We start from the raw sequence: 17,709 nt of genomic DNA, 5'->3' as shown, positions 1-17,709 counted from the left end.
TCCACATGCAGCTGTTGGGTGACCTTGGGCTAGTCACACTTCTCTGAAGTCTCTCAGCCTCACTCACCTCACAGAGTGTTTGTTGTGGGGGAGGAAGGGAAAGGAGTATGTTAGCCGCTTTGAGACTTCTTCGGGTAGTGATAAAGCGGGATATCAAATCCAAACTCTTCTGCTTCTTCTTCTCCAGACTATCAATCCATCATTCCTGCCCAATGAGCGTGTTTGCTAGGGCTGGTTTTTGCCGTAGAAGTTGTAGTTGTGGTTGTTGTTAATGACCCACCCTTCACCCTAAGGTCCAAGGCTTAGTAACAAAATTAAAATACAACATAAAAATAATTTAAATCAACTTACAATCACCAACAAGAAGAACATCTGGAGGGTATTTCATTGGTTTCCCCCAGTCTGGATGCAGTGCCTCAATCCCTTAAGTTTGAACAGGGATGTTAGGAGCAATGTGTGTAAGTGGGCATAGCTCAATTGTAGAATTAAGTGACAGTGAGAGCCAGTATGCTTTTTTGTGAGTGTCATACAGCATTGGGAGGTCATTGGCTTTTAAAATATAAGATCGCAGGGGATTTTCATTTGTTCCACCTCTGGTGTTTCATCCCATTCAAACCAGTGCTCAGAAGAGAACACTGATCATACAACCACCCCCAGGCCAAGACTGCCTCCTCTCTTCCCCCTCCAAGTGCCAGTTGTAGAAATGGAGAGGCTGAATTTATTCTGCAGGTGGAATTTTGCTCAACAGTGATTCTTTTTAAGAGCAGTTCCTGGAAGTATGCCCAGGATCTGAAGGCTTGTGTGTTGTCCTTTCCCCCCACCCCCTGTGCTTCCCAATACGTTGTCCTCTTGCCAAATATTATTAGCGGCACATTAAAAGTTTGCCTGCTGTCACCGTGACCTTAGGCGACCTCTTAATTTCTTGAGTTCAAGTCCAATTAACCTTTGGGAAGGAGCACAACTGCTCCAGCCAGGTCAGTCAATAGAATCCAATTGCCATCGTTTCATTCTCTGGTTTGTCAAAGGGGGGCTGTGGTCCCACCTCAACTGTTTCGCACAAAGGTGGTCATTTATCACTGTTTAGGGGAGTGGGTTGCACATGCAGCACTAGCCGAAGAGCGTTGATCAATTAACACGACGGTATCTCAGTCATACCATCCCACGTGTTGCCAGTGACGAAGGCGGCAGTTGAAAAATTACTCGCCTCTTGTGGTATTCTCAGACTAGGTTACTGTAATGAAAATATTGATGTATATTGAAATGTTCGATGCCACTAGACCAGGGGTCGGCAAAGTTTTTGTGGCCTGGGCTGGTTCACGGTCCCGCAGATGCCGCGGTGCGCCAGAAAGTGTGTGGGTGCACACATGAGCAAAAGCTATTTCCGGTGCTCCTTCTGGCACAGAGGAGGCGTGCACAGCTTCCCATTGGCTGTAGGAGCTTCCTGCAGCCAATGGGAAGCTGGCCAGCACCACAGAAGGCGGTCCCCGCTCTGCTCCACACTGGTTTAGTGCAGCGCACGGGAGCCGACCAAGCAGGCGGGAGGGGTCCATGGGGTGGTTAAACGACCCCCATGGACCACCTCTGGCCCATGGGCCTTAGGTTGCCGACCCCTGCACTAGACAGTTCTGTGAAACAGGAGTTGAAGAGATGAAGTTTGAATCCCACTTGTTGAATGCTACTCACAAAACAGAGTAGGCAAGAATCACTCTGCCTGACATCTTGTTCTCTACTCTCTCTCTCTCTTTCTCTTTTGGTACAAAGTTGGGTTCAATCCAATAAACCTCCTCCTCCAATCTGCACTGGAACACAGCTCTCCCCTCCCCCCACCTCTTTGTTCTTTGGGAGGCAGGAGTCTTTGTAAAGAGCAACTGCACAGTTGCTGCACTCCAGAAATACTCTGGATTTTTTTGCGTGTTAAAATAAATCACAAAACATGGGGAAATGCTTCTCGCTCTCTGAGTACTGAGCATTCCACACAGATGCTTCTGATTTTTAAAAATGGGATACCATGATGCTATACTTGTGGTCAGCATGCAACAACTAGGGGGAATCACACCCAAACAAGTCTTCTCGTGAAGATTTCCCATGCCTCTGCTTTCGCAGCATCAGAACCAAACATAACAGTCCAATTGGCTTCTACAGTCAAGTTTTGCACATAATGCAGATCTGACAGTGAGTTTCCCTTTTTCATGTTTCTAGATGGGATGCAGTGAAGGAGGTTTCCCATTTGTACAAGGCTCTATCCATACACCTCTTTGCTCCATTTTCCCACTGTTTCTTTTTCTGATCATTTTTTGGTGTTTTATGTGATCTTTCAGAAAATGTAAAAGCCACTTCTGTGAATCTAGTAGAATCTGGTAGGCATGTTAGTCATCATTTCTGCATTAATTGCTTCCAGAAGACAGGGGGGAAATCAGTTTGCAACTCTGGTAACTCAGAAAATAATGGGATGAAATTTGGAGGGAGGTATCCCAGCATACTCCTTTTGAATTATGGTGCTGGAGGAGACTCTTGAGAGTCCCATGGACTGCAAGAAGATCAAACCGATCCATTCTTAAGGAAATCAGCCCTGAGTGCTCACTGGAAGGACAGATCCTGAAGCTGGGGCTCCAATACTTTGGCCACCTCATGAGAATAGAAGACTCCCTGGAAAAGACCCTGATTTTGGGAAAGATGGAGGGCACAAGGAGAAGGGGACGATGGAGGACGAGCTGGTTGGACAGTGTTCTCGAAGCTACCAGCATGAGTTTGACCAAACTGTGGGAGGCAGTGGAAGACAGGAGTGCCTGGAGTGCTCTAGTCCATGGGGTCATGAAGAGTTGGATATGACTAAACAGCAACAACATCCCAGCATACAGGTTCTTCCCCTGCCATTTTCATGGATTAATCATGGAGGAGGAGAAGTTCACATGCACAGGAAGGGTGGGGTGGTAGCAACATGTCTGATGACTGGTGTGAATGAAATTTAGTGTGATGTGGTGGTATAGCAATCAAAAAGCCACAGTTCCATGGTGCATCTGGTGTAAAGGGAACACTGGACACAAGGACAGAAGCACTAGCATTGTAACCTGGAAAAACAAGTCAATAATCTCAACACCTGAATGCACCCCAGCACACTAGGAACTATGCAACTATGGGCAAATCCAAGCAGGTTTAAGGGTTACTCCCTCTTCTCAGGAATCATGAGAAATGTAGCTAGTCACATCCTTTAATTTTGGTGGGTCTTCTCTGAGTAGGAGTAACACTGAATATTACCCATAATTTATTTCCACACTATGCATCCACGCTATGCAACCTATCCTCACAGAAGCAGTTGTTAAGTGTTTCGGAGATAGCATGTTAATTGTCATTTTTTCCCTTTAAAAAGGACATTTACACTCAGCAAAGGCCTTGGGAAAGGACTAATGGGAAAGAAAGATAAATAACTCAGTATTAAATTTGGTATTAAATTCTGACTTCACAGGTCATGAAGTGGGCTTCCCAGTTCACCAATAAGAACAATAAGAACAATAAATACAATACTGCTACAGAGAGATTTTTTTTTAATGTTCACTGAATCTTTTTTGTACATTATCCAACCTGATTTATAATCCAGCTAAGCAGAATGAGTCCCTAGAAATAAAAAGAGGCTAAAGCAGCTCCCGTCTGAGTCTGCTTGTTTAATTTATACATGCTCTAGGCTACTCAAAGCTACTAGAATTGCTGCAACAAACTAAGCGGAAACCCCAACAGCAAACATTTGGATAGTAATTTAAAAAAAGAATATTTAGAAATATGATATAGTCTTAGAAATTCATGAGATTGCAAATTCAAGTGTGTTTGAGAATTCCTGTTTGTTTTCTAGTTCTTGACAATTTAAATCACGCTTCGTCAGAAGTTTAGGCTTACGCCTGCAAAAAACAATGAGGACTATAACCTTGCATCTGAAAAATATGGATACCTCTTTTTTTTTTAAAAAAAAATACCCTCAAATGAAAACTTCCTATGAAGAGTGTGAGCTATATTTTCCCTTCATCCTTAGTTATAACAGGACCTATGTTATCACTGAACCCTGCAATGACATGAGTAAAATCTATTCTTCTGTTGTTGATAACCCAATATTCAGCCTCTATAAATAGTGCAGAAATTGGCAGTTTATACACACTACGATAGATTAGAGTCAAGCAAAGAAAAGCAAATGGAGAATTAGTATCTGTGAACTGTTTTCCTAATCAATACTGAGTGGAACACAGCTTGCTGAAAATGGCTATTTCTGCGTTTGTTTGCTATTTGCATTGTGCCAAGTTTTCATTTCCCTGTTCACAATTTGGAATTCTGTAGCTTTAAAAGTGAACAATTAAAGCTATGGACAAATTCTTAATCGTTCAGCCCTCGGAACCCAATTAAGATTACCTCCTTGGTCTTCCCTCCCGAACAACTGTGTAATACTGTACTAATGAAAAACAGGGACTCTTTTATTTGCTATGGCCTTGGGGTCAATTATCAATTTATCATTGTGTCCTGCAGGTTTAAAATAAAATACTCTGTGCAGTGTAACCATTCTGCACAATTGACATTAAGTAGATTCTGCAAGTATGGACTTAATAAAAAAAAAAATACAAAGACAGCTGTCTAAAAGGGTTCAGCTTCTATAAATTGTATTTGACTGCCTTTAATACAAGATAGTGGGAAACTGCAAAACTAAATTAAAGGTATTATTTGTGTTACTGTCTTTTGTCTGTATGCTCTAGGAGAGCACTGAACAACCAGAAGAGAGGAAAACAGAAGAGAATAGCCCCACATTAGATTATGATTTGGACCACTTATTACTTTATGCCCAAACTATAGCTCAGTGATAGAGGGTCTGTTTTGCATGCACAAAGTCCCAGGTTCAATCCCTGACATCTCCAGGTAGGACTGAGAGAGTACCCTGCCTGCACCCTACAGAGCTGCTGTCAGTCAAAGTTTCTTTCTTTCTTCTTTGGCAATCACTCGTAGCCAAGTAAGATTGTCTTCCATGAACACGGTTTTAACAGTGAGTCCGTAAGTGACTGTGGAGGCCAATTCTGGATCCACACGTCCTTCCACAGTGGGGACATAGGTTTCTGGGTGGGAGTTGATCACAGTGAGGGTTTGCCAAGCATACCTTCCTCTTAGTACGTTTCTCCCTTGCATCCTGAGTTCGAGTGTCTTCAAAGCCCATGACACCTTTGGTAAAGGCTGTTCTCCAATTGAAGCACTCGAAGGCCCGTGTTTCCCAGTTGTCAGTGTTTATACTACATTTTAAAAGATTTGCCTTGAGAGAGTCTTTAAATCTCTTTTGTTGACCACCAGCATTACACTTTCCATTTCTAAGTTTGGAATAGAGCAGTTGCTTTGGAAGACGATCATCAGGCATCCACACTACATGGCCAGTCCAACAAAGTTGATGTTGAAGAATCATTGCTTCAACACTGGTGATCTTTGCTTCTTCCAGTACACTGGCATTAGTTCACCTGTCTTCCCAAGTGATGTGTAACATTTTTCAGAGACACCATTGATGGAATCTTTTGAGGAGTTGGAGATGGTGGTGTTTATAGGAGAGAGAGAGAGACAGACCCTGCCTGCATCCTACAGAGCTGCTGTCAGTCAAAGCAGACAGTACTGAACTAGATGGTACAATGGTGCAACTCAGTATAAGGCAGCTTTCTATAATTATCTATTTTGCTCTTTTGGATGATAAAGGCAATGGCAGCAACAACCTAGAACAGGGTTACATGTGCTTAAACCCGAAATCAGTGGACTTTGGCTCACCTCTGCACTGGATGGTAGCTTCTTACATTCTGTTTTTTTACCATCAGGGCAGACACAAGACATTTTCCTGCCTGAGATAAAGGTCAAGATGCCCCCTCCCATTCCATGCCCTCCAGGATGTCTCTGATGTAAATAGGGACATCCTATTCCACACACCCCAACATTTCTCTGATGAAAATAGGGACGTCTTAAGGGAAAGCGGGACATTCTGAGATCAAATCAGAAACTGGGGCTGGAAAATAGGGACACTTGGAGGGTCTGCCATTCCACAAACAGAACCCAACTGGACTGGCAGTTGAATCTTACTTTGACACTGATGGTGATACATTACCATCCTACATACCTGAGTGTATCAGGCTAGCTTAGAGGGTCCATCACTTTGCCTCTGCTCTTCCAGCACATTCCACTGGAGGCAACTGCCTCACTCTGTCTAATGGAAGAGCTAGCCAGGTTTACCATAATTCTTCAGTTATCTGAATGATGACTCAGTGAACATAGGAAGCTGCCTTTCAGTGAGATTTTTTTGTGGGTGTGGGTGAGTTTGGTAAAATTAAAGGACTCTCAGGGAGGAGGGCAAAGGAAGAATCACTTTCCACAACATTAGAGGAACTCTGCTAGTCAACCCATTCATGGGTTAGGTGGTATGGACCAAGTGCCTGGCAATATATAACAGCTTTCTGTGTTATATCATGCAGGCATGTTTTGGGTGTGATCATGGAGATAGGGCTGGGATATAAAAAGGAGGAATTCCTGTGAAGTTCCTTCTCTCAGATCAGAATGTATATGTCAATAAAGTAACTGGATTCCCATTCTGCAGCTTTTTGCAACACAGCCCTATTAGAGGTAAGGTGGCCATTTACACATTCCCAAAACATATCACCCAAAAAGAGGCACAGATTTGCGCCTGCTGGTTTACATCTACAGATGCACATTTAGAAACAATTACTGAAATAAAAAATAAAAACGCAATGCATCTCATTGTGACTTCTGTGCTTCTGTTCAGCCTGGTGTTCAGGAGCTAATAATTGTTGAGCACCTTAAAGCCCCCTGTTCACAAACTGAGGAGGCCTTAGATCAAGTTATTTTGTACTGCCTGGATGACCATATGTGGATTTGACAAAATTAAGTGTTTGATTATCTGACAGTTGTACGAAGAAGCATTTCATACTTTGCTAAGAAAGGTTCAAGCCTCTCTTTTTTTCTGAGATTTTCATCAATATAGTAGAAGAAAGAATATGTGCATGCCTAAGTACTGCCTTTTAGGTCATGCTTTTTGGACCCACTAGGAAAGTGACAGATAGCAATAATTAAATTGCACGTAGTGATTTGATCAAGGAGTTTTCTTCAACAGATCTACAGTCATGTTTAATTGGTGGAGGAAACACACAACTTTCTCTCCTTGCCTTGCTTTGACTAATCTTTTGTCACTGTAATAAGTGTGAAATTGGCAAATATACGCACATTTACTACAAGCAAACAAGCTGTCCGGAATCTAATTAGGCACAAAACTGCCCATCTGTTGTACATTATCATGGGGCTTGCTCACATGGATGTTGCTCCATTACTAAAAGGCAGGGAGGCAAATTGAATTGAGTCTGCCCTCCCTTGTAGAGAGGGATCAAGAGCATAAAGTCAGATCCTTGCTGTGAACTAACAAAAGGACCACTGGGAGAAAGTGGGATGAGATGAGGGCTTTTCTATTTTAAAGGCCACATGTCCAGTGTTTAGTATGGGCCATAAGGGAGTGTAAATGCCATTGTTTCGTACAATGCGACACGAGTCGGGACCATACAGGTCTTGTTGCCTTTCCTCCCTGTTGATTTTTGTTCTTACTCCCCAGTGGCAGCTGCCCTTTTATCATTAGTTAACTACCCATGTATGTCAAGTTTGAAGCTTCATTGGTTCTAAACGGGAAGGGATTAATTTAAACAAGTTTTCACATCTTTTTTAAGGTTTGTGCATGTTCACAATGTGAAAATCAGGGTGAGCGTCTGTTAAAAATTTGATACCATGCCAATTTAGAATGCTGTGGCAGCTAGGATGGAAAGATTTGTCCATTTTGTCCTCTCTGCTTCTCATTTCTCCAATTTTAAATTCAATCCTTCACATTTCTGCAGCAGTTCAGTTTTTTTGAAAAGAAAAAAAAATCTCATGAAAATTCTTCAGCATTTTAGTTCAGATATTGCCAATAAACCGATGCTGCTTTTACTATTGTATACATTTTTTGCAAGCACACGATGCATTTTTGTGTTATTTTCATTAATACCAACACATGTGCCTTTTTGAAAACAGTGGTTGGACGACTACATTGCAATGTTCAGATAAGTGCAAATTTTGAAGGCTAACTGTGTTTTGATTCTCATATTGTTTTGAAAATTGCATAATATGATAGATTCAGCTTCAAATTTGTGTTGAATCAAATTTCTCCTTCATCACTACGGGTAAGTATAACCCAAGCTGCATATTATGACCACTACTTCATCATTATCCTTATCATCACTGATCCAAGATGGAGCTGCTACGTTTCTAGGACATGGTAGCATTTCAAAATCTTACCTAGGAGTTTGAAGTATTTTTTCCTCAACTGCAGTGAGGGCTATTGTCTCAGCATTTGATTGCTAGCTTTTTAAAATAGGTTGCTGCCACCTAGGAATGTGAACTATTTCATCAACCCCGCATTAATTAAAAATATGTAAGTATAAAACAATCATTTCTAATTCGGAGACTTGTAATTAAACAAACGCTTTACAAAACCGATCTTCACAGCTTCCTGGGATAATGACATTTTTTTTTTATGCAACTGATGCAACTAACCAAGCAAACAAAAATTAAACTTTTTCTAGTTAGAGTTTCTAGATAGAATATTCTACCTACGGCTGGGCTGCAAACTTTCTCTGCTTACTAGATCCAGTAATAGAACTTTATAACACACACAAACAAATGTGGCAGCTAGTTTCCTTTGCCCATTTCTCCAATATATGATGAGCACTCAAATCTGACAGTATCAATTACCTGTTGCATTTGAAATGGGGGGGGGGCTTCATATGACTGCAGAAGCATGCAATTTGTCTCCTGTACAGTATATTAAGTTCTCTGAAGCAGGAAGGAAAACACTTTCAAATTCCATTGGAATAGCTTGGCTTGGTTTTCTGCTGCAATTTGCTCCTGGTCTTATTTCAATTTTCAAATAGGAGCCTCCGCCTCCTATTTATGCATCTCAAGTGGACCAATGGGAAGCCTGCCCTATCGTGGTCAGCTTAGCTGGCCCTGCCTCCAACAAGACACGGGGTTTGGCGAGAACCCTCAGTGGCTGGCGACAGGGAGGTGGGCCAGCCCAACCAGTTGGTGAGTCCCACGTGGCCCAGGGGTGCTGCACACGGTCCCCTCAAAAGGCGCCCACCAAGGGAGGTGTGAGCGCTCATTCTCGTCATCAGAGAATCCAGGTCAGGTCAGTAGAATCACTGAATGACATAGTAGGATTGCTTTACTAAGAGCAAAGTCAAAATGCCCATGTCCAAGTTCAACGCCACATTCACAATCCAGAGGAACAAGGTAGCATTTGGGCTAAGCTCACTGGCCGTGTGTCGTTTCATTCATCACCATTCATTGTTATGCAGAATATTAATTATGGCAGCCAGCTGCAGCAGAGAGCAAGGAAAGAGACACGTTTCCGCACTTTAACCAGAGACCTCTACAGGGTAAACTCAGGCTGAACATTTCAAAGTTTAGCCCCGTTCTAATTGGCTACCTCCTTTTTGCAGCCAATATCTGACTTGCATCTGGTTTGCATATTCCAGAATCACAGTGGCCACCCACTGACAGAAGCATTACTGCCATCAGCCATGGAGACGGAGCCTGCTGTTGCTGGAAATTTCACTGGAGGCATCCTGCAGAAAGCTGCCAGAGAGGGTGTTGCAGGGCCAAGGAGGGGCTGAGTCAGCCTAGGACCTGCTCTATCCCAAGCCAGCTCCACACTATCAGTTGATGGTATTGGGCCCAATGCAGGCTATGCTAGCTCCAGGTTGGTGCAGTATGGAGCGAGGTCTTACCTGCCTCCCTTTCCACCCTGTCCATCATGGGCTAAAGGTGTGAGGGTAACGATTCTGCTCCTTCATGCCCTGCTGCCCAGCAGGAGTTAGAATTGCCCTGCAAACATTTTGGAAGAGGGTTAACAAAAGCATATTGAGGTTTGCCACATTTTACATGAATTTATAAGGAAGTGAGAGCTGGACCATAAAGAAGGCTGATCGCCGAAGAATTGATGCTTTTGAATTATGGTGCTGGAGGAGACTCTTGAGAGTCCCATGGACTGCAAGAAGATCAAACCAATCCATTCTTAAGGAAGTCAGCCCTGAGTGCTCACTGGAAGGGCAGATCCTGAAGCTGAGGCTCCAATACTTTGGCCACCTCAGGAGAAGAGAAGACTCCCTGGAAAAGACCCTGATGTTGGGAAAGATGGAGGGCACAAAGAGAAGGAGACGAAGGAGGATGAGATGGTTGGATAGTGTTCTCGAAGCTACCAGCATGAGTTTGACCGAACTGCAGGAGGCAGTGGAAGACAGGGGTACCTGGCATGCTCTGGTCCATGGGGTCACGAAGAGTCGGACACAACTAAATGACTAAACAACAACAACAATATTCCTTATAATATGTGTGGATACATTTCTGCCGTGTGACATCGTATATATTCAGAACATTTACCTGCAAACGCATATATGCCATTCCCTCAATTATATCATTTCCCAAATAGTTATTGTCAGGGCCATGGGCAGCTGCACCTGAGTCCATACCTGCAACTTTTTGATTGATATACGATCATGTCCTGCTCAGTTTCATTCACACCAAGTGCACATGGTGTGTCACAACAATGAGTGTCACCAGGATACTTCCAGCACAAAACTCCTTTAGTTTTCTGGGTTTGTGGGGTTGCAAAAAGATTTTTTTCCCTCCTGGGAGCAATTAACATAGAGTTGAGCATTAAGCTTCTGCACTGGATAGCTCAGTTGGTTAGAGCGTGGTGCTGATAACGCCAAGGTTTCTGGTTTGATCCCCGAATGGGACAGTTGATATTCCTACACTGAAGGGGATTGGACTAGATGATTCTATGATTCTAGATATCCAGAAGTGGATTTTACATCATAGGAAAGATTACATAAAATGCAGAAGTTATCAAGTAAGGAAACAGCAGGAAAATGAAATAAAATGCTGTCTGAATGCAGCCTTAATTAGAGCAGTGTTTCCCAACCGGTGTTCCGCGGCACACGAGTGTGCCGTGAGACGTTGCCTCGTGTGCCGCGAGATGCCTGGAGGGAGGCGGGCGAGTCGGGCGGCGAGAGGCGGGGTGGCGGCGGCGAGGAGAGGCCGCGCCTCCTGCTGCTGCCTGGCGCTCCTCCTCGCAGCCGGCAGCGCTGCCTGGGCGCCTCCGCGCGACTCTGCCTCGCTGGGTTTGGTCTCCCAGCAGAGACGGGTCACACGCGCCCCTCCCTCCCTCCCTCAGCCTGCGCGGAGGGAGAGCCAGAGAGAGGCATCGCTCCTGCGCGGCGGGAGAGGGAGCAGCCGGAGCGATGCCCCAAACGAACGCATGGGACCGGAGGGGAAATCCTCTCCGAGGCGGATTGAGCGCAGCTGAGAGAAGCCTTTCGAGGAGCTGCCGTGTCCCCTGGAAACCCCCTTCCCAGCTCTGCCTCAGCCGCCGCCGCCTCAGTTGCCGCCGTCCCTCAGTCCCTCGCTCTGCTGCCTCCTCCCACCCCCAAAGCTTGGAGGTTCCCCAGCAAGGGGGAGGGAAAAAACTTTCACTTTTGTGCGTCCCTCCCGGCGTGACGCTGCGCGCTGACGTCACGGGGCGGGGCTTTAATGGTGGTGTGCCGCGAGATTTTTTTTCAGTAAACAGGTGTGCCGTTGCCCAAAAACGTTTGGGAAACACTGAATTAGAGGACTCACTATAGGTCACGTTAACTGGGTAGCTACTACTCAACCATAGGGTGTACATCACCTGGTGCTCATTCTGATGTATTTTCTGTGACAGGCAAATACTGTCTCAAATGATTTCCCCAACCATTCCAACATGCTGAGAATAGTTCTCTTAATTTATGTTTTAGGGGTGCCCCTTGCATTGTTGCTTGCTTCTGCTTCTGTGTTTTATGTTGAATTATTGTTGTGGTGTGTATATGTGTGTTTTCTTTTTTAAAAAAAAATCTTTGAACTAGGAGCTTATGCTGAAATGTAACTGATAAATTTCCTAAATGTATAAATAATAAATAACACACACACGTGCACGAATAGCCAGATCATATGTGACATCTTTTTTTATTACGGTAAATAAATTTTATTAATTTTCAAGAAACAGGATGTAAGCATGAACACAACATTCTCAAAACAATGGGTTTCCCCCTTCCTACCCCTCCCCAGAACAGAAGACTAATACAACAATTTCCCCCATAAATCTATAGGAGTATTTGGTAGGTGCCAGTCATCAGGGTTTTCATTTGAATGCTTTATTCAGGGATGCAGGGATGCCAAATGTCAGCAAATTGGTCCATGTCAGTTGCATCGTTCAAGGCATGTACTCTCATAGTTAGTTTCTCAGGTAAAGCCATTGTCCATACAGTCTGTTCCCACTGTGTGATGTGTAGATGACCAAGTCCTTTCCTGTTTTTTGCCATGAGCAATTGTGCTGCAAGTTCCTTGTGGTTGTGATATCTTTTTATAGCAGTATGGATGAGACTTAGACTTCTCCCAACTTACTTGGGAATGTGCCCCATTGAACCCAGTGGTGCTTACTTCTGAGTAGACATGCATGGAATTGAACCGGGTTTGACTCCCCGCTCCTCCACATGCAGCTGCTGGGTGACCTTGGGCTAGTCACGCTTCTCTGAAGTCTCTCAGCCCCACTCACCTCACAGAGTGTTTGTTGTGGGGGAGGAAGGGAAAAGGAGATTGTTAGCCACTTTGAGACTCCTTTGAGAAGTGATGAAGTGGGATATCAAATCCAAACTCCTCTTCTTCCTCTTCTACTGTTAGGTCCATACAGCAAATGCAAATATCTGACCATGCTCAGTGTTTGTCAAGCAACATCTTTGCCATAAACAAACCCAACATCCAGGGCCATAGGAGAGGGGGCGGAGCGCCCAGGGTGCCCTCACTGAGGGGGTGACATTTGGTGCACCACCCACCAGCAACTCCCAAGCCTACCCCCCGAGTCACATCGGGGTAAGGGGGGAGCTGTGCCGCTTTGCCAGGGGTATTCTCCCTTCCCCCTTCATTTTGACAGCTTGGGGGAGGCTTGGGAGTCGCGGGAGGATGGCACACCGAATATCTGCCATGGGCGGCTTGCTCCACCCCTGGCTGCAGGGCGCACACACCGCTCCAGGCACCTGAGCAGCTATCCCGCACCTGGGAGGGCACCCTCAGAACCACACACCCCTCAGGAACACCCCTTCCCTGGATAGCACAGGCATACACTCAGCCGCAGCTAACATCCCTGCATAGAGGCAGTTGTGCAGCATAGAAAAATTGTTTGTGTGTCTGTATTTTCCGAAAAATGTGAAAATGTTGACCTTTGACCACTTGTGCCACAAGATCCAGAAGGGTCAGAAGTAGGAAATACTAGAAATGAGCAAAGCGATGGATGCTGAAAAGATATACACAATTCTTCTTACCAGTAATTAGTATCTTCAGTTCTACTGCAGATGTTTTAATAAATCTGGGGCCAGTCCTTTGCCCTGCTTTTTGTGGCAAAGGATTGTGGCTGCGAGATGTGCATTTTCACAATTTGCCTGAGAAATAGCTGAAGGTCCACAAATTCCCTATTATTTAGCAACTTCCTCTTGTCTCATTATTCACCAGAGAAGGGTTGTAGCTGGTCCGTAAAGATGCACATTTGTGAATAAGAAAGCCAAATATCTTCCTTCTGTTCTATCTGCACTGATATATTGAAATAGCAGGGGGAAAGGCGGGGAACCCATAATGCTTCATTAGTTAATTGTGCAAAGTGAAGCTCTTTAGGGGTAAACATGTGAAGGACATTTGCTGAATGGTCTTTGCCCATCATGCATATTATGGCCTAATGATGTTGGTAATGGTAGGGGGGCTCCTGGAGAGTCATCTGTCAAATTAGCACATTGAATTATTTATTGGCTGAGAGTAAAATGATAGAAAGGTAGCAGCTGAGAAAGGTTTTGAAGAAAATATGCAATTCTCCGCAAGCAGGAAAATGGATATATATATATATATATATATATATATATATATATGCAGGTTTTGGTGTCCTCGGGTGTCTTCCCGTGTAAAAGTTGGGGTGTCTAGGCGACGTTTCGACGAGGTCTCACTCGTCATCTTCAGGCTGGTGCTTTCGGCTTCTTGTTACTGGAACAGAGCAGGATCTCAGTGTTTGAGTTCCTATAAATACTGTTGAGGGGGTGTGGTGTATAGCCTCCAATGTTCTGGGCAGAGAGGAAGTTCCCAGGCTAGTGTGCCTTTTCTTCTTTTGTTCCTTAATTACTTGAGGGATATCTTGAGTGATTTCTTGAGTGATATCCTGAGTACCACTTAGGTGGGTCATTGGGTGTGGATTAGTTGCTAAAGTCTTTGTGTCTTGACCTCTTGAACTTTGTGAAGAGTTTTTCTGAGAAGATGGCTGTACTGCACTTAGTTGTGCTCTGGCTTGGCTTCGTGTATAGGGGCGAGCTGTGGTTTTGTGGCCTGTGTCAGCCAGATCTGTGTAGGGATTGCAGGGGGGTGCAGCATCCGGAGGTGCCACCATGGTTTGGCTACTGGATGGTGTCTGTAATTTATCTGTGGAGAGGGTCTGGGTTTGGGTCTGGTGTGGTTGATTGGTGATGGCGTTCTGTGTGCCTCTGGATCTGGTGTCAGTTTTTGTGGGGAGGGCTAATTTCCAGATGTCTGGCAAGCGGGATGTGTCGTCACGCTTGTTCATGTTGTGAGGGTGTTTCTCTATCTCGATGGCTTCCATGATTATTCTCTTGTGGTGATGTTCCATGTTAAAGAGCAATTTGGAATCTGCAAAATTAATTTCGTGTCCTGTTTCTTTCATGTAAGAAACAGGACACGAAATTAATTTTGCAGATTCCAAATTGCTCTTTAACATGGAACATCACCACAAGAGAATAATCATGGAAGCCATCGAGATAGAGAAACACCCTCACAACATGAACAAGCGTGACGACACATCCCGCTTGCCAGACATCTGGAAATTAGCCCTCCCCACAAAAACTGACACCAGATCCAGAGGCACACAGAACGCCATCACCAATCAACCACACCAGACCCAAACCCAGACCCTCTCCACAGATAAATTACAGACACCATCCAGTAGCCAAACCATGGTGGCACCTCCGGATGCTGCACCCCCCTGCAATCCCTACACAGATCTGGCTGACACAGGCCACAGATAAATTACAGACACCATCCAGTAGCCAAACCATGGTGGCACCTCCGGATGCTGCACCCCCCTGCAATCCCTACACAGATCTGGCTGACACAGGCCACAAAACCACAGCTCGCCCCTATACACGAAGCCAAGCCAGAGCACAACTAAGTGCAGTACAGCCATCTTCTCAGAAAAACTCTTCACAAAGTTCAAGAGGTCAAGACACAAAGACTTTAGCAACTAATCCACACCCAATGACCCACCTAAGTGGTACTCAGGATATCACTCAAGAAATCACTCAAGATATCCCTCAAGTAATTAAGGAACAAAAGAAGAAAAGGCACACTAGCCTGGGAACTTCCTCTCTGCCCAGAACATTGGAGGCTATACACCACACCCCCTCAACAGTATTTATAGGAACTCAAACACTGAGATCCTGCTCTGTTCCAGTAACAAGAAGCCGAAAGCACCAGCCTGAAGATGACGAGTGAGACCTCGTCGAAACGTCGCCTAGACACCCCAACTTTTACACGGGAAGACACCCGAGGACACCAAAACCTGCATTCCTGTACCCGTGAAAATCTACGAAAGCAAATATATATATATATATATATATATAACAGGTGCATAGATAGGATGGTGTGCATGCACATATAGTGCAAAATATGCATACAGATGTTGGCTTCAAGTAAATATGTTTGCATTTTATGTGGGTTCCTTTGGGAGGAAGGGTGGGGTATATAAATTTAATAAATAAAATAAAATTAGAGAGAGAAATTGTATCCCACTCAGAACAAACCCATTGAAATTCACGGCCTATGTTAATCATGCCCATTACTTTTAATGGCTCTTCTTTGAGTAGAACTTATTTGGCTGCTGTCAATGGGCTCCCACACCATATTCTATCCTGCTGTGGAGATCCCCGAACTCTTCGGTGGAGGAAACTTGGTCCAGAATGGGGGGTGGCAGCAGGAAGCAGAAATAACCACCAAAGCTCATTGACAGTTCCACCTACCTTATCCTGGGTCCCACCGCAAAACAGTTTGCCAGGGTCTCCTGGAACCCAGAGCCAGTCCTGTTCATGTATGTCACCAAAATTGTTGTGAAAAGGAGCAATGATCACTGGTCACCATAGTAAGAACAGTCCTTGCATTGCTGAAAGGAATTCCCCTCACCACAACCATTAAGTCTCACTCTTAAAGGTATTGTAGCTCCTGTTTTCAAGCTACTTTATTCTGTTATCTTCTATTTATTCATTTTCAGTGGGGGAGAGGTGTTAACCCGCCATGTTGAAAATATTTGGAGTGGATAACATTGCCGGAACAATCCTATGCACATCTTTGCAAAAGTTAGTTGCATTAAATGCACACTCCAAGGTAATAATATAGTCTTAAACCATCCCACTAAAACTAATCAGATAACCTGAAAATATAAAATATGGTATATTCTACCATCTTGTAAATATCAACATTCTGTAAATATTGTGCACAATTTCTGTTTTCCATGCTATTGTCTACATATATTCCCAAATATACATACAGCTAGGGAAGATGGGCAGATTGAATTAGTTCACATATAAAGGTGAAATTATGCAATTCATATATGTCTAAACAATATGCAAACTGAAATAAAGACATCTTTCAAAAATTGCAGTTGCCCAAATTTTGCCCGTCAAGTAATGTCTACCCAAAATGTATATATTAGGGTAAAGCCTGCATATAGATGCAAATAATTGGTGCAAAAATGCATTATATACAGGGAAATGTCCTTTGAAGAAATGTGTACATTAGGAAAATTGCATACACATATGAGTTTATTAAGAATAATTTGCACTAAAATGCTGATAAATTTTCACGAGGGCTTTAAAAAAAAGTTTCACTAACTGATGTGGAAATGCAGTGAATTGAAAAATTGGAGATTGGAATCATGAGAAATGGAAAGAAAGAAAAATTGACAGATTTGGGCAATCATTGGGCAAAAGTACCACAAAGGCACCCCGTGATGACAAAGGAGTTGATTCCAATATTATTTCCTACTCAGTGTATACTTATTGAAAAGAAGGGACATGACTAACTTATATCTATTATTAAAGTAGGTGGTTTTAGATGAGCCCAGGGATAGCAATGAAACAGAAGGGTATGTAAGCAGCTGAGGTATGTAAGCACTTTATAGGTCAAAAAGGAGCCCGTTGAATTGTGCCCACAATCTGAGAGAGCCAGCTCAGACACTGGGAGACTTGTATAATTTTATATTCCACTAGCCTCAGGAGGTATAATCTGTGGTTTTATACACCGCATGAAGCATTTTTAATTTTTTTTGTTTACAGTCATCGAGGAAGGATTCCATTCTCTTCAGCTTATGTAGGAGTAATCTTAATTTCCCCCCCAGATCAACTGCACTTTCAAACAATGCCAAGGAACAGCCAAACGTTTAAGGAGGACAGAGATGTGAATAAAAGGAATATATTTCAGCGTGGCTTTGTGAACCACCAAACTGTTTTGCTGTTTGCAGCAGTGTAAGATCCAAGCTCAAATTCTTATAGAAATTAG

The sequence above is a fragment of the Podarcis melisellensis genome, assembly GCF_964234715.1.
Source record: "Podarcis melisellensis genome assembly, chromosome: 11".
Classification (NCBI taxonomy): Eukaryota; Metazoa; Chordata; class Lepidosauria; order Squamata; family Lacertidae; genus Podarcis; species Podarcis melisellensis.
Note: the sequence above shows the minus strand (reverse complement) of the source record.